The following is a 20,111-nucleotide window of genomic DNA, read 5'->3' as shown; positions in this document are numbered from 1 at the left end:
TAAATACAGTATTACATAATACATAGGGCATATTTGACCCCAGAAAAAAATCTTTCAATTTCAACAGTCAGTACATGGGTTATCTCCAATGCACCCATCATGATGCTGACATTATACATATGTTATGATCGTGTTCCAAACTACGGCATTACTGGGAGGGGGTAACACACCATTTGTCGGAATGTACTGCTAGACAACTTCCAAATTCATGAGAGGTACGCATACTGGGGATATAAAAAGCACAGAGCCACAAACCTATTTATAGATCCTGGCCTTATAATAGCCATGCCTCTTATCATGAAACGCTGGAAATTCAGCTAATCACCGTCCCTATTAGCCTAGTCCCTATTAGCCAAGTCACACTCCATACTTAACAGGGCGAGAGCGGAGGGAGTGTCTCTCCTCAGAAAGGACACCCTTGGTTTGCACAATTTTCCTATTTCAACTAGCTGGGATGTGATCCCAACGGCCCTTCAAATAGCGTTACACCTCGAAGTAGAAACATCATTTTTCTAATGGGGAACCTGTACCTGAATAGGAACCGATGTCCAGAACGTATTCTTTATAGATATTCATGACTGTCTGTACTGAGATGTATAAACTGAAGGGAAGGGGGAGGGAAATACAGTTCTACAGTATAACAATGACATGTACTGTTTGTTGTGGAGATAATGCTTTGAGTGCAAGCAAACCTATTGTTGTTTACTCTCTTGTTTCTATCTTTAATTCCTCCTTATGTTTGATCAGAGTTAGAAATCCTCCCTTCTGCTCCCACCTAAATGACCGGGTCACCCGGAGGTGTGGAACTCAGTTATATACTTGATGTTATAGAGGCAATGAATGGTAAATAACCAGGTAACCCCCTTTTTCAGTTCTTCTGAAGAATACAAGACTGTTGTTGTGTAACATGAGACTAATACGGGTTGACCAAGATCATGAACTCGTACACCATGGCACCACACATGATGTAAGGGACTGAGCTGCATGACGATTTCTAATGTTTTTAATTACTTCAGCGATACAGATCAAACAAAAGAAATAGTATGGTATTGTATAGTTTGTTAGGGTATAGTATTGTATTGTATGGTATGGCTGTCACTGTATAGTAAGGTATGGTCTGTCAATGTACTGTATAGTATGGTATGGACTGTCATCATACAGTATGGCCTGTTATTGTATACTATGGCATGATATTGTATGGCCTATAATTGAATAGTATGGTATGGTTTGTCATTGCATAGCATGGTATGGTATGGTATGGCCTGCCATTGTATAGTATGGTATGGTATACCATTGTACAGTAGGGCATGGTATGGTGTGTTATGATCTGGTATGACCTGTTATTGTATAGTATGGTATGGTATAGCCTGTCATTGTACAGTAAGGTATGGTATGGTATGGTCTGTCATTGTATAGACTGATATGGTATGACCTGTCATTGTATGGTATGGTATAATATGGCCTGCTGTTGTACAGTATGGACTCTTATGGTTTTCATTGTATAGTATGGTATTGAGTGGTATGGCCTGTCACTGTATGGTATGGTATGGTATGGTCTGTCATTGTACAGTGTAGTATGGTATGGACTGTCATTGTACAGTAAGGCCCATTATTGTATACTATGGTATGGTTGGTATGGTATGGTCTGTTGTTATAGTATAGTATGGTATGGTTTGGCCTGTTATTGTATACTATGGTATGGTACGGCCTGTCACCATACAGTATGGTATGTCCTGTCACTGAATAGTATTGTATGGTAGGGTGTGACCAATCATTGTATGTCATGTTAGTGTACAGTATGTTATGGCCTGTCATTATATGGCATGGTATGGCCAGTCATTGTATAGTAAGGTATGGTATTGTTAAATATGGAATGGACTGTCATTGTATAGTATGTATGATATGGCCTGAAATTGTATGCTATGGTAAAGGAATAAAATGGCCTGTCATTGTATAGTATGGTATGGTACAGTTTGTCATTTTATAGTATGGCCCTGTCATTATATTGTATAGCATAGGATTGTATGGTATGGTCTGTCATTGTACAGTGTGGTATGGTATCACCTGTCATTGTGTATAGTATGGCATGGTCTTTTATAATTTAGTATGCTATGGTAGGGTATGGCCTATCATTGTATAGTTCTGTATACCTATATACCTGATTTTATTGATTGTATGGTATGGTATGCACTGTTTTTGTATAGCATAGTATAATATGGTATTGTATACTATGGTATGGTATGGTATGCCCTGCCATTGTAAAGTATGGTATGGTATGGATTTGTATTGTATATTATAGCCTGTCATTGTATAATATGATATGGTATGACTAGGCTGTCCAGTTTTAGGTTTCAACCTATAATAACTGATAAAACCCCACCGATATGGAAATAGCCCTCACCAGTGTAAACATGTAAACACTGAAAAAATACCTGCAGATCCACAAACTAAATGCTATTCAAAGAAAGGAAAAGGAGTGTGAAAGAGTCATTTTTTTCTTCCTGAAGGAGCCAATACAATATAACTTTGTTATACAAGCTAGCAACAAGAAAGACTAGGCTAACATTATTCTGCTTGAGTTTTGTTGTTTAGGGATGTCACTAAAATACTATTTCTTCTTCCTTTTGCTTTTTTCAGTTTTGTAGTCTTTGGTCTAAAGATGCAAGGTTTAGAAGCATGGTTTAGGTCTTATTTAATGATTTTATAAACTGTAGAGAACCAGGAAACATCAAAATCATATTTGACATTTGATTCTTTCATTGATAGGTGAAATAGCTGGGTTCGTAAGAATCTTACCCAATATGTGCCATGACATTTACCTACAGAGAGTGGGTAAGAGCCCTTGATACTCCAGCCTCCAGTTTCTATTGAGTCAGTATTGACAGTAGTTGAATTTCCAACACCTCAGGCTTAAAAGATTCAATGCAGGGTATAGTGACAAGTATATGAGAAAATAGTGCTATCACAAAGCATCTGGGATAGTGGTGAAAACATGACACCAGGCTTTTGGAAAACATGGAAGGCAATGTCATTTGAAATGCTGCTGCAAAAAGGTTATTTCCAAGTTCAACAAAGATTGGAGTGATCTTGTTTGTATTTGCAGTGATTCATTTACGTATATGAAAAAGTTGTGCGATGACCTGTCAAAATCGATACCTGAGCTGAAGTGCTTCCCTGTAAGAGATCCTTGCCACTCGTTAGATGATATGCTGAAAGCATCTTTACAATCTTCAGAGTTAAGGAAGAATGCTTTTGACTTATTAGTCCATTCTAGTGCACTGTTTTGTTATGTGCAGGAACTAAAATGCAAATATTTCTCGCTTTGTGTGGCATCAAAGAAAGAGTCATCCCAACTATGTCACTTAGCTGATGGTTCTCAGTCCAAGGGGCTGTGAATGCCATATTATCAATGTGGCAACCGTTAACTGAATTGATGATGCCAAAGGCAAGAAATGTGAGGATCTATGGTCGCATATTGATAGTGATGTGAACAAACAGTACACTCCACTGCATTCTTAGATTTTATAGGAAAACATAACTGCTGTAGTGGACATAATAAAACAACTAGAGTCTGAAAACACCCTTGTCTGCCAAGTGTTCAGCATAATTAGTGTAGATGTGAAACATCTCCTTGAGAGTAGGCTGGGCGACATTATTAGTGACTTTGGCACTGCAACATGTTCCATCTTAGAGGGCTTGCCACTTGGTAAGCAAAGCAATGGTGACAAGCAATTCAGGAGCTTTCATTTTACAATGTATGAGAAATGGCTTGCAGTGATACATAGAAGTGTCTCTTCATCAACCACGGCATTTGAAGTCAACGAAATCTCACTGTGGGGAGTTTTCCTCGTAGTTTCAAAAGTGCTGCTTCATTTTTGACCGCTTCAATAACTCTGAGGGCATAAGCACCCAGCTCAACACAAATGTTCCCGAACCCGTCCAGAGAATCGCAATCTTCAAGTGCACCAGTATTGGCATGTAAAGCTATGTCACTGGCCAGAGTTAGCAAATTGTGTACTGGCTGTTTTGGCATTGTATGTCTCAAGTGCCAATGATGAGAGGGCCTTGTCACAGAAAAATGTTTACATGGGAAGGAAAAAGTGAGCGCACATGACCAAAGACTCACTGAAGAAGTATTGTATGGCGTACTACAATAAGTTTGATTTGCAAAAATGTATTTGGACCTCATTTACACTGTACGTACACTGTCTATATACCATGCACCATCAGTGCAGAAAGCAAGCAATAATAAATGCAAAACGTTTCATAAACACCGGAAAAACACTGTTTCTGTTGTTTTTAATGGTGAGAAATGTGTAACCACTGATAAGCACTGTTTTTAGAGGTATTGAAATCACTTGAAAACACTGAAAAACCCCACCAGAATTTACCAAAAATAGAAACTGAAAACAGGAAAGCCTAGGTATGACCTGTCTTTGTATTGTATGGTATGATGTGGCCTGTCACATGGTATGGTTTGACATGGTATGGTATAGTCTATCTTTGTATACTATGGTATGGTAGGGCATGTCATTGTACAGTATGGTATGGTATGATCTGACATAATAAGATATGGAATGGTCTGTCATTGTTTAGTATGGTATGGACTGTGATTCTATATTATGGTAAAGTATAGTATGGTTTGTCATTGTATAGAATGGTATGGTATGGCCTATTATTGTACAGTGAGGTATGGCATGGTGTAACCTGTCATTGTATAGTAATGTATGGTATAGCCTGTCATTGTATAGTATACGGCTGCAATGGTACATGGTTCATTTCACAATGTTTTGCCCATTTTATGATATGCCCAGAAAATCCTTTTAAATTCCTATTTTGAAACAGGCCAATTTTAGACAAGCACGGCCTGCAACCATATTTCTACAAATATTGATGGGTAACACTGTTTTTTACGCACTTATTTTTTTTAAATCCGCGATTAGGTTTAGGGCGTGTTGTGATTACCTTGCCTGAGCCTTGTCACTATCCCCTGCACTATGCACTTTACCTTGCACCACTAGCCGTTTATCTAACAACTTAATTAAACACAAGGTCTTACTGCACCATTTAGAGCGTTGTTTAGCAGGTATTTTATGTGTGCTCGTGGAGAGTTGGTTATTATATATTTTTAAACAGCATATATTTTAACACTGTATATACTATGTTTAAACCGGGTATGTTCCCGTCTGGATTGTATGTATTATATTCTACCTGTGCTTTTACGGTTTTATCACATGAAAGCGAATAAAGTGATTTTGGTTGGTTGGTATAGTATGGTATTTTAATGTGTGGCCTGTCAGTGTATGGTACGTTATGTCATTGTATTGTATGCCGTGCTATGGAATGGCATGACCTGTCATTGTACGGTATGGAATGACCTGGCATTATATAGTATACTATATTATGGTATGTTATGGTATTACCTATCATTATATTGTATGGTATGGTATGGCCTGTCATTGTATCATATGGTATAGTTCAATATGGCATGTCATTGTATAGTATGGTATGACATTTCATTGTATGATATGGCCTGTCATTGTATAGAATAGTATGCTATAGCCTGCCATGGTATGGTATAGTATGGTGTGATATGACCTGTAATTGTATAGTGTGGTATGATGTTTCATAACTTGTCAATGTATGGTGTGGTATGGCCTGTGATTGTATAGTATGATAGCTATGGTTTGTCATGGTGGTATAACATGGTAGGGCCTGCCATTGTATAGTGCGGTATGTTATGTTATGGTACAGTATGTTAAGGTATAGCCTGTCACAGTATGGTAATGTACAGTAGTGTATGATATGGTCATTGTACGGTATGATGTAGGTAGTCATTGTAGAGAATGGTATGATATGGTATGTTATGGTACAGTATGGTATATCACTGTATAGCATGGTATGGAATGGTCTGTCATTGTATAGTATGGTATAGTATGGTGTGGCTTGTCATTGTATAGAATGGCATGGTATTGCCAGCCATTGCATACTATGGTATGGTATGGCCTGACATTGTATAGTATGTTATGGTCCATCACTGTAGAGTATGGTTTGGTATGGAATAACCTATCATTGTAAGATATGATATTGCCTGTGGATGTATGATGGAACCATGCATGCCATTACCACACATACCTTTACCACACATCCATTAGCAGGCAATGCCTTTACCACACATTTCCTTTACCACGCATTTTCCTCTACCACGCATACCTTGCCAATGAAAATGTAAGTATATATCTGATAGAGACATCTAGCCACAGATTCCGTACTTTTGAATTTTCCAGGAGTCAGACTGGATACAGAATTTTTTCCTTCGAGCAATACCCTTGCATGCCGGTAGGTGGAGTCGGTTGGCTCCGCGTGATGTTGTGGGCGTCATCTCCGCTGTTTTGATGTCACCTATATAGGTGTCACCTCCGCTCACTGACGTCAGTTCTTTTTTTTCTGCACCGGTTAGCACAGATCCATGAAGACAGCTACCCTCTCACTTTTTGACAGGGTTTTTCGATGTTTTGTCAAGAGGAAGGTCCGGGCACTACTCCAGGAGCCCTACGTCTTCATCCTCCCACTCACAGTCTTTGGGTCAGTCAGGTAAGAGCATAAAAAACACAAAAAGTAGACGCGTACTGTGACTTCTCACCATCAGTCAGCTGACACGACGGAGGAGTCTCTGCGTTCTAGGCCTCATTTGGCTGAACGTGCGCCTGGGTCGGCTCCATGCTTCCCCACCTTTCCAGGAGCCGGAGCAACCCCTGCCTAGCTCAAAGAATTCTATGATGCCTTGTGCCTCATATTAGGGCAGCCTCAGGGGGGGCTCCATCGGGTTCCAAGCCGATGGCTCCAACCCCAACGCCGATGACCCCCCATGGATCTAGTAATAGATCCAGACTGATGCCGGTCGTGCCAGTGCAACCTTCCCTGTCGCCTGACCCCATGCCGAGACTCCCAACGCCACCGGCACCCACTGGCGGCAGCAGCCCCATTCTCATCCCTAAAGACCCGGAGCCGAATCAGCACCTACTGACGCCATTTCAGGCGGGGACAGAACCCTTTGGTCCTAGGTCGGTTCCTCAGCCTTATTCTGAAGGACTAGGAATGGAGGATGATTGGGAGGGGTCGCTGGGCTGTTTATAAGACCAGTCAGAGCAAGAAATGGACTGGTATGAGGAACTGGGTGAGGCCAGTGGACTGGATACCTCTCAAGATTCTGGTCTGCTTTCTCCCCCTAGGGAGCTCCATATGCTATGGTTGTTAAAAGGGCAGTGGAGATCCTGGACCTTCAGCTCCCTTCTGTGGCAGTCAAGGTGAAAATCTTGACGGAGATCCTGCAGCCGGGTGTCTCCTCATCGGATCCCCTCATGCCTTTTAATGAGGCCTTGACTGATGTCCTACTGGAAACCTGGTCCAAGCTCAGCACAGGGGCTCCTGTGATTAAGACAATAGCCCGCCACCATCGCCCTGCACCAGGCGACCTAAATTTCCTCACCAACCACCCTTCCCCCAAGAGCTTAGTGGTCCAGGCCTCTACATAACAGGGCGTGTTCCCTTCCGCACCCCCAAACAGGGAATCCAAGAGACTGGATAGTTGGGGTATGAAAAAATGTTCTTCCGCGAGGCTTGCATTGCGGTCTGTAAATAGTGCATTCCTATTGGGCTGTTACTACCACTCCCTGTGGGGAATGGTTGGGCAAGTGCTGCCACAGGTCCCAGAGCAGATGTGGGGCATCGACTCCCAAGCAGTGTCAGATGGGAGACATGTGACAAAGTTCGCCATTCATTGTGGGCTTGACACAACCGACTCGCTGGGCAGGGTGATTTTATCGACGGAAGTTTGACGTCACGCCTGGCTGAGAACTTCTGCCTTCTCTGGGGATGTTCAGGCTTCCCTCATGGACATGTCCTTTGATGGCACTCGTCAGACACAAAGCAGACATGGCCTTGGTGCGCTTTAAGGACTCACAGGCTACGGCCAAGTCCTTGGACCTCTCAGTGGTCACACATCCCGGTCTGCTTTTCACCACTTTCGTGGCTATGGAAGGGGCTTTCAGCTGTGCTAGCCATTCCCCAGCCACAAGGCAGCGCAAGTACAGCAATGTCTGCGTGGCTGTGGGTGCGGCTTGTTCCAACCCAGTGGGTTGGGCGGCCAGAGGTCGGGTCAGTCCACCAACCCTCCTGCACCCTCAGCCTCCTGCACCCTCCTAGACCGGCCCTTCAAGATCATGGGCGGCCAGTTGGTGGCAGGATCAGCCATCACTTCCACCACTGGTAAAATATCATGTCGGACAGGTGGGTTCTTTAGATGGTCTGAAGGAGCTACTCCCTCTCCCTTTCGAGGCAACCCCTCCCTCCAAGCCTACGACTTACAATTAGCAGTCAGAGGATCACCTGACTTTGCTTCATGGGGGAGTCATGACTCTCTTGGCCAAGGGATCCATAGAGAGGGTTCCTGGGCCAGAAGTAAGCTGTGGTTTTATTCCTGCTACTTTTCTGTCCCGAAGAAGGAAAAGGGCCTGCACCCTATTCTAGATCTGCAAACCCTCAACTACTTCCTCAAAAAAAAAAAGTTCAAAATGCTCACTCTGGCTCTGGTCTTGTCTGCTCTAGACCCAGGAGACTGGATGATAGTGATGAACTTGTAGGATGCCTATATTCACATTCCTGTCCTTCCTACTCATCGGCAGTACCTGCAGTTTACAGTAGGCCATGAGCGCTTTCAGTTCACAATACTCACCTTTGGCCTTACCAGCGCCTGTCGGGTGTTCACCAAGGTGATGGCAGTGGTTGTAGCTCATCTGCACAGAACAGGGGGGCAAGTCTTCCCCTATCTTGACGAATGACTGTTGAAGGGGAGCGTGCCCCAGGCTGTCATCTCCCACCTCCAGACTACGGCGAACCTCCTGTATTCGCTAGGGCTCACCATCAACATGTCGAAGTCACACCTAACTCGCTCTCTGACGCTCCCTTTCATCAGAGCGGCTCTGGACACAGTGCAGTTTTGGGCCTATCCTTCTGAGCAGTGAGTTTAGAATATTCAGGCCATGATACCGATGTTTCAGCCTGGATTTCGGTTGGAATGACTGAGGCTACTGGGCCTCATGGTCTCCTGCATCCTGTTTCTGGCACATGCCAGATGGCATATACAGGCTCTGCAGTGAGACCTGAAGTTTCAGTGGGTGCAGATTCAGGGGAATGTCTCCAACATGGTCCAGATCTTGGAGGGAACTGCACAGGACCTGCAGTGGTCACTGACCAATGGTGATTGGGTCAGAGGCAGACCCTCTTGCTTTCCCAACCAGATCACACAGTAGTGACAGATGGTCACTCCTGGAATAGGGCGGCCATCTGGGAGAGGTGAAGATCAAGGGACTCTGGTCTATCGCAGAATCCAGACTCCACATCAACTTGCTGGAGCTCCGAACTATTCGCTTGCCGTTGAAAGGTTTATTTCCTCTAATCAAGGTAAAGCTGGTTCAAGTGTTCACGGACAACACCACTGCCATGTGGTACTGCAGCAAAGAGGGCGGGGTGGGGTCATGGACCCTTTGTCAAGAGGCCCTGCATCTCTGGATATGGCTGGAACAGCAGGGCAAATCACTGGCGGTTCAACACCTGGCAGGTTATCTGAACGCCAGGGCAGAGGAACTCAGCCATCGATGCCTAGTGAATCATGGACATGGTCCGGTGATTCCATCCAGTTGACTCAATTCTTTGAGTGGCTTAATCAACGATCCCCAGACATCAAATTCAGTATCCATTCTTCCAAATCTAGGATTCCGTTCCTTGATGTTGAAGTGTTTCCCACGGAAGGACACCTAGTAACCTCCTTGTACACTAAGCCGACGGATAGGAATAAGGCCTTGTTATTTTCGAGCAACCATCCGAGAAGTCTTAACCCCTTCGGTGCTCATGACGGAACGGTTCCGTCATGAGCCACGGTTGAGCTGTGCTCATGACGGAACCGTTCCGTCATGACCACGCCCGCGCAAGATTCCGTCAGCACAGCGGCGGAATCTGCGCAGCATGGAAGGGGTTAAAGAAAACCTCCCGTACGGCCAATTCCTCAGAATAAGAAGGAATTGTTTTTTCAAAGAGGACTACAACTTGCATGCCAATAATCTCATTGAAAAACTTAGAGATAGGGGTTACCCTAAAAAATTGGTAAAATCTGCAATGAAGAGAGCATGGTGGACCCCGAGGGAAACATTACTAACGAAGAAACAAAAATTGCCAACGACACGCCAAGTCTTCGTTACCACCTTCTGCCCAAATTCCAACCTTTTAAAAAAAGCGATCCATCAAAACTGGCACCTTATTCAAAACCTTGATCCTTCGCTAGAAAATTCACCAATGTTCGCGTTCAAGAGAGAAAGAAATGTGGCTAACCACATTGTTATGGCATCACAAAAAATCACAACGAAACCTTCATTAAGAGAAATGTTGGGGCTGTCACCCATAAAAGGACATCACAAGTGTGGGACATGTTCATGTTGTGATCAAACGGACGAGGGGTCATTGTTCTCGCACAAAGGGACCTTTTGGAAACATGAGACTTTCTCAAATTGTAAAACCAGGTATGTAATCTATGGAATAAAATGCCCTTGTTCTTCGCTATACATTGGAAAAACCAATCAAGAGATTAGACATAGAATAACACAACACAAGTCCCGGATAAGAAAAAAAGTTGAAACTGCACCCCTTGTCAACCACTGGATACGAATGTCACATGGAGAACAAGATCTCCGCTGGACAGTAATTTCCAAAATCGAGCGTGATCCAAGAGGTGGAGACATGGACCTTAGACTCGCTCAACGTGAAGCGATGCTAATTGTCAAGTTTGACACAGCAATTTCGGGGCTCAATGAACTATCGGAAATTTTCAGACGGTAGATAATGCGGGCATGTTGGCAGCTGTTTGACTTCCTGATATGGGACCCGACTATCACCCCAACGAGCGGGTGTATGCAGGCAATGCTTGTTTTTTCTTCAAGCACGCCCAAAAGACTACAAGCCCCAGCAGCCCAGCCACACGCTTGCTAAATCAGCTATTGGTCAATAAAAATAAAAAAATGCTTTTACACAAGGACTTGTATATTTCCCCTAGCAGCCCAGCAACACGCTTGCTAAACCAGGATTTGGTCAATAAAAACAAAAAAATGCTTTTCCACGAGGACCTGTGTATCTCTCCCATCCATGTTTTTTTCAGTAATTTAAAATACGTTTTATCCAGGGCGACAGGTTCATCTGCTCTATTCTCAACTTTGCCCATTCTTTGAGGCAGCATTTAAAATAAGGACTACATTTCCCAGTGTGCCTGTAGGGGGTCGATTTGACGCTTTTTAACGCCAAACAGGAAGAGTGCATTCTGAAACTTCCTGCCTCCGACGGACTCCGAAGACGCCGGGTTCCAGCCGCGAATTAGGTAACCGCTTCTTTCTATTGTCCCTTGGAACATTCACTTTCACTAAACTAAGGAATTGACCATTTTTTGACTAATGCGGATTCTCGCCTGATTACAGTTTCGCCGCTTGTGACGTTTGATAGAAGACGCTGCACGTCCATCTGGCACACTGTTTGGGATGATTCACAAACCCCCCCCTTTTCAAGAAAAAGGTACGCTCCTCCTTCAGTCTTTGAACTACATTAGCGTGTCCACTACTTTTTGAGCTGCTGTGGATAAAATCGTCCCTGTTATTCTTGAACCGGCATATTAATTGTGAGTTTATCCTTCTTTGTTTCAGCACGGATTGGACCACACTCTGTGACTTCCACCGTGAAGAATTTAATTCACCTGTTTTTCATTGATTCTCGTCCCCTGGGCCTCATCTAATAACGAGGTATTTCCTGCCACTGGGGATTCCTTCATTTTCTTGGAGTTCATCCATTTGTAGTATAAGCATGACCGACTAATACCAGACTGTATCTGTCGTTCTCTCCCTTCCAGTGTATCCTTCCCCTGAAATCCTGCAAGGGTACCAGCCCTTTTTCTGGGTAAGTTCAGTCTCAAATGAGGCGTTTGGGGTTAGCTGCACTACCTTTTTCGAGTAATTCACTTACCTATGCCTTTCTCTTCCTTTTTCAGTGCTATGGTCCTGATGAGAACCCCATCCTAAAACCAACGGGGTTCGAAACGCGTAGACCTTCTTTCTTTTATTCTCCAGTCTGTTGTACTTTAAGTCCGCTCTAGGTGTTTTGATTCTTTGTAACTTTCGAATGATGTCAAACTCAACAAACTGATTTCTCTTTTGTGTACACCTTTTGTAGCGGGTCTTACTTTAAGTTATTATAGACGGAGATACCTTTGGTGGGTTTAATTAGAACCAAAGGTTTATTAAATTCATTCGAGTGTATGAGTGGTGTGTGTGCATGAGGACTGGTGTAAGAGTGATTTTCAAGAGTTTTACTTCTTTCTAGTATTAGGGCAGTAGAATTCTAGCATTGTATATGTCAATTGTTGTCGCTAAACCTTCTTTCTCTTGTGTATATTTGTTTTCATTATGTATGTGTGTCCAGATTATATCTTTGGGATTAATTAATCCATTGTGTTATAAATAGATCTGGTTGATTAAATACTATTAATTAGTACGTCCGTAGTTGTTTCTTTTTTCTTCTCCGGCTTTAGAGTTCAAATCATTTGTCAGCATTGGCGCTTCTGTTAGTTCTAATAGTGAATCATGGATGGCATCTCTGTCCGGAGCTTGCACAAGATCTCTTTCAGCAGTGGGGAGAGCCTTGGTTAGATCTGTTCGCCTACACGAGAACGAGCAATGACAGCAGTTTTGTGCATTGGTGTTTCCAAGGTAGCTCTCGCTCGGAGATACTTTTCGTCTCGAGTGGAGCTCAGGCCTCCTATACACCTTTCTGCCCATACCACTTCTGCCCAGAGTGCTCAAGAACGTCAGAAGCGACTGGGGCCAAGTCATTCATGAGGCTCCTGACTGGTCACGGAGAGTCTGGTATCCCAAGCTTCTCCAGTTGATCATCGATCCTCCGATCAGGCTGCCTCTTCGGGAGGATCTTCTGTCACTAAAGCAGGTGAGGGACCTCCACCCGAACCTGTTAACTCTCCGCCTTCTTGTGTGGAGATTGAGCTGGTTCCGTTAATAACGTTCAACCATCTTCCCGAAGTTTGCAATGTTATTTTGGCGGCCAGGTGACCCTCCACTAAGACCATGTACGCCTACTAGTGGAACAAATTTGTACAATATTGTGCAGAATGATCTATTGATCCTCTTTATGCTTCCTGCTCTCAAGTCTTATTTTTATTTTGACTCTTGTCCAGCAGAGCTCTGCTCTGGGCACTCTCAAAAAGTACCTTTCAACCTTGTCTGCCTTTTTGAGGATGCCGGACCAACCCTCTTTATTTAAATCCCCTATTGTCAATAGATTTCTCAAGGGGCTTGTACATATGTTTCCACCTGCCCCTTTCATCATGCTTCAGTGGGACCTTAAATTTGTTCTTACTTTCCTGATGTGTGCTCCGTTTGAACCATTGTACAACTGCCCACTCCGGCTTCTCACCATCAAAACAGTCTTTTTAATGTTAATAACATCTGACAGGAGGGTAAGCGGATTGCAGACTCTGTCATCCAAGCCTCCTTACCGGATCATCTTCTGTGATAAGTTGGTGCTTCCCACTAGGGTCTCTTTCTTACTGTAAGTGGTAACACCATTCCACGTCGGGCAATCTGTCACCCTGCCCACTTTATGTGCTCCTCCACATCCCTCTAAAAAAGAGAAGCAACTCCATCATCTGGACCCAAAAAGAGCATTGTCGTTCTACCTTGACGCACAAAAGAGTTCCGGATGGACGACCAACTCTGCATGGGATATGTTGGAGCGAAGAAGGGTTGTGCGATGCAGAAAAGGGCGATTTAGTGATGGGTTGTCCTTTGCATCAAAATCTGCTGTGCTCTGGCTAAAAAGCAGGCTCCAGAAGGCTTAAGGGCTCATTCTACCAGAGCTAAGGCTGCTACCATGGCATGGCATTGAAACGTGGAGCACGTCTTCGATATATGTTAGGCCGCAATGTGGGCATCTCTGTACACGTCCACCAAGCACTACTGCCAGGACAGTCAAGTCCACAGGGACGGCTTTTAGGAAGCTCAGTCCTGTAGGGCGTCCTGGTCTAAACTAGTCCGCAGTCCCTTCTCTAGGGATGGTATTGTTTGGTTATCGATTCAAAGGTAACGAATCTGCAGCTAGATGTCTCTATCAGATTGACAAGTTACTTACCTTCGGTAATGCCTTATCTGGTAGAGACATGATCTAGCCGCAGATTCCTTACCAACCTACCCATCCTCCCCACACAGTGGACAGGTTGTTAAAGTCAGGGCTGTTCCCATTCAGGGCTCTGGTTGTTCAGATATACTTCTATGGCAGTGCACTTCAGAGCTCAGTGCTCCTGGAGTGGAAAGTCATGAAAAGTAACTGATGTCAGTGTGCCGAGGTGGCACCTATATAGGTGATGTGGACATCACAACAGCAGAGATGATGCTGACAATGCCACGTACCGGCGAGCAAGGGTGTTGTTCAAAGAAAAATCTTCTGATCCAGTCTGAAGCCTGGAAAATCAAAGGTAAGGAATCTGCGGCTAGATCATGTCTCTACCAGATAAGGCATTACTGAAGGCAAGTAACTTGTCCGTCAGGTACGTGAAAACCCTATCTATCTATCTATCTATCTATCTATCTATCTATCTATCTATCTATCTATCTATCTATCTATCTATCTATCTATCTATCTATCTATCTATCTATCTATCTATCTATCTATCTATCTATCTATCTATCTATCTATCTATCTATCTATCTATCTATCTATCTATCTATCTATCTATCTATCTATCTATCTATCTATCTATCTATCTATCTATCTATCTATCTATCTATCTATCTATCTATCTATCTATCTATCTATCTATCTATCTATCTATCTATCTCTATATCCACACACACACACACACGAGTGTGTATATATCACTCTCTATATACATATGTATATAAATATATATATTTCCTTATCGACTATAACTCCTAACCTCACCCTCCCCTAAACTCGATATATAACCTTACCACCCAATATCCCTACCCACCCTAAGCCCTAAAAATACCCTTACCACCCAATACCCTTACCCACCCCTAAACACTAAAAACACTCTTACCACCCAATACCCCTACTGACCCTAAACCCTAAAAATAGCCTTACAGGGCGGCCCACTTAACAGCGATCAATCACGGGATGTATGGTCGTATGGATGATCCAGGATATTCCATGGATAGATGGCTCCTTCCTGGTGGAGACTATAATAGAGCTCTCTATTCCAAACCCCTTAGATACCCCCTCACGGGTCCAACCACGCACTCAGTGCATGTGTGGCATGAGGTGAACAAGCACCTGGGGTGGGACCAAAGGCTCACACTGGCGACTCCCCTCTGGAGCACCGAACGGCTGGGGAACCTGTGGCAGACTAAAGGGTTTGACAAGTGGGACCTCATTGGTATCTCCCAGATCAAGGATCTCTGGGTCAAGGACAGGATCCTCTCCTTTGCCGCTCTCCAGCAGCAATACAGCTTGGCGGGCGCCGAATACTATAGATATCTTCAGGTTCGGCACGCACTTCATGCTCACCTGGCCAGTAATTCTTCCCTCCCTAACGCATCCCCCCTCGAGGATAGAATACTTGACGGTCACCTCCCCGAGAAAGACATCTCCCTGATCTACAAAAAACTGATAAACAACATGGAAGACCAATTCCAGTCCCTAAAGGACAAATGGGTTTATGACGGCCTAGAATTCGATGAAGAGGACTGGCGAGAGGCAGTCTCCTCCCAGCAGGAGGTGGCGGTCCAGGCAAGGTTGCGATTGGTGCAACTAAAGATTTTGCACAGAGTTTATGTATGCATGGGAAAGGTGGATAGCGGTGAATGTGGATGTGGGTGCGGGGAGGTAGGTACGTTCCTTCACATTATCTGGGAATGTGAACACATACAAACATACTGGCAGGCCATACACCACACACTTTGGGAGGTGCTCACAGTCGACCTACAGCCCGAGGCTCGATGATGCCTCCTAAATTTTGGGAAACAACTGATCTCACCTCCTACATGAAACTGTGGGTTACTCTAGCAGTCATGGTGGCTAAAAGGAACATAGCACAACTCTGGGGGGGCCCGCCAACACTGGGGAAATGGAAGACGGATTTGGATTGGTGCATGTTCCGGGAAAAATCAGTATATGTGGCCAGGGGGTGCCCCGAGAAATGGAGTAAAGTTGGGGGACCCTGGAATTCTTACAGAGGAGATATTTGTACCCGCACCCCTACCTGATGACGAGACTCTTGCAACCCCTTGATAGTAGATCTGCATTTAAGGTGTTCTGACTTTCTGTTGTACAGCTCCGGGATTGGAAAGAAGTATGGTCTCCTGCTCATGTGGTAAAGTGATATGTAATGTCGATTTGTTTGCTAATAAAAAAAGTTATATAAAAAAAAATAGCCTTACAACCCAATAGCCTTACCCACCCCAACACCCTAAAAATACACTTACAACCCAAGACCTTTACCTATGCCTAAATCCTAAAATACCCTTACCACCCACTACCCATAACCACCCCTAAAAATACCCTTACCAGCCAACACCTTCACCCACCCAAAATACACTTACCACCCAATACCTCTACTCACCCCTAAACCCTAAAAAAACCCTTACCTCCCAATACCCGAAACACCGCTGAACCCTAAAATCATCCTTACCACCCTATACCCTTAGCCACCTCTAAGCCCTTAAAACCCCTCACCCTAATTCCTAATATATTTCGAATTCCGAATAAAAACCGCAGGTATCCAGTGGCCCGCCCTTTCGGACAGGAGCGCAATAGAAATTGGAGCCTTCTAGAATATTTTAGTCTAGACCAAGTACGAAAGGAAGAGAGGGGAGGAGATAGGGTAGTTCAGATCTCCTAGACTAAAGTGATAGGATAGATGTTATTTCAACGAAGGGTAAAGGCGTCATAGGAAACACACTTGAACCTCTCAGGAATCTATAGTTAAGAGTAGAGGATTGCGAGGGCCCATTGTGATGAATGCTCACCTTTCACCACAGCCCATACCAGGCAACATTACAGGAGAGATTGGTTGTAACACGTTATGAGTCAGAATCAATAGGTCACAGAGTATAATTGTCTGTGCTCTCCAGCCCATACAGGGCACTATTCTGTATTTAGAGCATTGTAGGACTGACCATACTGTTATATAAATACTTGTGAGCAACAGGGATAACTAATGATTGAAAACAGAACACATAGTCTCAAATAGAACGTTACAAAATTAGCAAGCACTTGTTAGGAGGGATGCAATCATGAAATTAATGCTGAAATTAATTTTGGCCTTGAAAAACATATTAGTTCTCAATGGATTGTTTGCTAGTTTTATTTATCGATTATGCCATACATGATTATTAATTTGTGATGTGTGTGAGCACTTTGATTAGACATGATGAATTTGTTTATTTAAACATTGAAATATGGCCGCCATGAAAACTCAACGTATGACATAGGATACAATCCTTCATTTGTTTTGTCAGTATCATGTACAAGTGAACTGCCTCTTTTGTTTTAAATTGATATGCAAAACACAGTCACACTGACATTGAGAAAGGCTACCATGCCGGAACTCGTCTCTCCAGTGTTTGCCGAGGTGGCAATACATTTTTACTGTAAACGAGCTTCGCTGAGTGCGCTTCATCTTGTGTGGCCAGAACTGGGCCACAGACTTGGCAATTGCACGTGTCTCACCCTCATGGGGTGCGGCACCCACGGCGTGTGGTGCAGCTGCTGGTAAAGGCTTTTGTCGTTTTACAGCTAGGCATGGATGGCATTGTGCTAATTGTATGCTTAAAGACATTACTGTAGAAATGGCAAAAGACTTTGTCGCTTCCTATTTCAGCGTGGATGGCACTGTGTCAACCCTATGCTTAAAGACTTTTGAGGTTAGCAAATTTAGAGTGTCGCTCAGGCTGTAGGGTTCTTTATGCAGGAGCTGCTCTTCACCTACACCTGGGAACTGCTCAGAGTTCTCTGCTTCTTTTTAGCATAATTTATGCATCACTCTACGCCTGACAGGGTATTGTTTTGATGTGTGTGTGTGTGTAAGTGTGTGTGAATATGTGTGTGTGCGTGTATATATATATATATATATATATATATATATATATATATATATATATATATATATATATATATATCCCAAATTTGCCCTGAAGCAAGGACGCCCACGCAGAAGAGTGCTTTCTGAAAAAGCTTTTACTTTCAGAACCGGCATTTACACACCAACAGCAAAGTTCCTAACGCGTTTCAAAGCCGGGAGGCTCCTTCATCAGAGGATGGCACTTGTTCCAACTGACAAACTCGCAGGGGCGCGTGTGAGGGCCACGTGGGCAAGATATGAGCATGCAGTATGGCGCCCCTGCGAGTTTGTCAGTTGGAACAAGTGCCATCCTCTGATGAAGGAGCCTCCCGGCTTTGAAACGCGTTAGGAACTTTGCTGTTGGTGTGTAAATGCCGGTTCTGAAAGTAAAAGCTTTTTCAGAAAGCACTCTTCTGCGTGGGCGTCCTTGCTTCAGGGCAAATTTGGGATTTATTTAACTCGGCAGCCTGGCCGAGAAGGATGCCCCACCATGCACTGAAATATGGAGCCAAGAGGTCTCAGAGAATCGGACCTTGCGGCGCAGCTGAGGAGAATGAAAGAGAATTGGCGTTTTCACTCTAGTCCACTTGGATTTTATTTTTAAAGAAAAGACACTGTTTTCGAACTGCACCTACATGGGGAAACTTTTTCGCAAATAATAAACTACGGGTTCCAGCATGCCTGAATAATGACTCACCTGTGAGGGCCACGTGGGCAAGATATGAGCATGCAGTATGGCGCCCCTGCGAGTTTGTCAGTTGGAACAAGTGCCATCCTCTGATGAAGGAGCCTCCCGGCTTTGAAACGCGTTAGGAACTTTGCTGTTGGTGTGTAAATGCCGGTTCTGAAAGTAAAAGCTTTTTCAGAAAGCACTCTTCTGCGTGGGCGTCCTTGCTTCAGGGCAAATTTGGGATTTATTTAACTCGGCAGCCTGGCCGAGAAGGATGCCCCACCATGCACTGAAATATGGAGCCAAGAGGTCTCAGAGAATCGGACCTTGCGGCGCAGCTGAGGAGAATGAAAGAGAATTGGCGTTTTCACTCTAGTCCACTTGGATTTTATTTTTAAAGAAAAGACACTGTTTTCGAACTGCACCTACATGGGGAAACTTTTTCGCAAATAATAAACTACGGGTTCCAGCATGCCTGAATAATGACTCACCTGTGAGGGCCACGTGGGCAAGATATGAGCATGCAGTATGGCGCCCCTGCGAGTTTGTCAGTTGGAACAAGTGCCATCCTCTGATGAAGGAGCCTCCCGGCTTTGAAACGCGTTAGGAACTTTGCTGTTGGTGTGTAAATGCCGGTTCTGAAAGTAAAAGCTTTTTCAGAAAGCACTCTTCTGCGTGGGCGTCCTTGCTTCAGGGCAAATTTGGGATTTATTTAACTCGGCAGCCTGGCCGAGAAGGATGCCCCACCATGCACTGAAATATGGAGCCAAGAGGTCTCAGAGAATCGGACCTTGCGGCGCAGCTGAGGAGAATGAAAGAGAATTGGCGTTTTCACTCTAGTCCACTTGGATTTTATTTTTAAAGAAAAGACACTGTTTTCGAACTGCACCTACATGGGGAAACTTTTTCGCAAATAATAAACTACGGGTTCCAGCATGCCTGAATAATGACTCACCTGTGAGGGCCACGTGGGCAAGATATGAGCATGCAGTATGGCGCCCCTGCGAGTTTGTCAGTTGGAACAAGTGCCATCCTCTGATGAAGGAGCCTCCCGGCTTTGAAACGCGTTAGGAACTTTGCTGTTGGTGTGTAAATGCCGGTTCTGAAAGTAAAAGCTTTTTCAGAAAGCACTCTTCTGCGTGGGCGTCCTTGCTTCAGGGCAAATTTGGGATTTATATATATATATATATATATATATATATATATATATATATATACACACACACACACACATACATACCGGGTCGGAGGTGGCCC

The 20,111-nt window shown here is 44.0% G+C and overlaps 1 protein-coding gene and 1 long non-coding RNA gene across 4 annotated transcripts in view; one reads left to right on the top strand and one right to left on the bottom strand.

Annotated features, from left to right (window-relative positions):
* The window catches only part of CA14 (carbonic anhydrase 14), a 181,361-nt gene that overhangs the window by 27,895 nt on the left and 133,355 nt on the right, over positions 1-20,111 (bottom strand). The window lies entirely within an intron of this gene.
* On the top strand, positions 11,353-12,373 carry LOC146772855 (uncharacterized). The gene is made up of 5 exons (XR_014972198.1): positions 11,353-11,422; positions 11,520-11,613; positions 11,742-11,837; positions 11,917-11,991; positions 12,083-12,373. It is a non-coding gene; the product is annotated as an uncharacterized LOC146772855 (long non-coding RNA).

The sequence above is a fragment of the Triturus cristatus genome, chromosome 12 (genome assembly GCF_964204655.1).
Source record: "Triturus cristatus chromosome 12, aTriCri1.1, whole genome shotgun sequence".
NCBI classification, from domain to species: Eukaryota; Metazoa; Chordata; class Amphibia; order Caudata; family Salamandridae; genus Triturus; species Triturus cristatus.
Note: the sequence above shows the minus strand (reverse complement) of the source record. Positions and strands in the feature narration are given on the sequence as shown.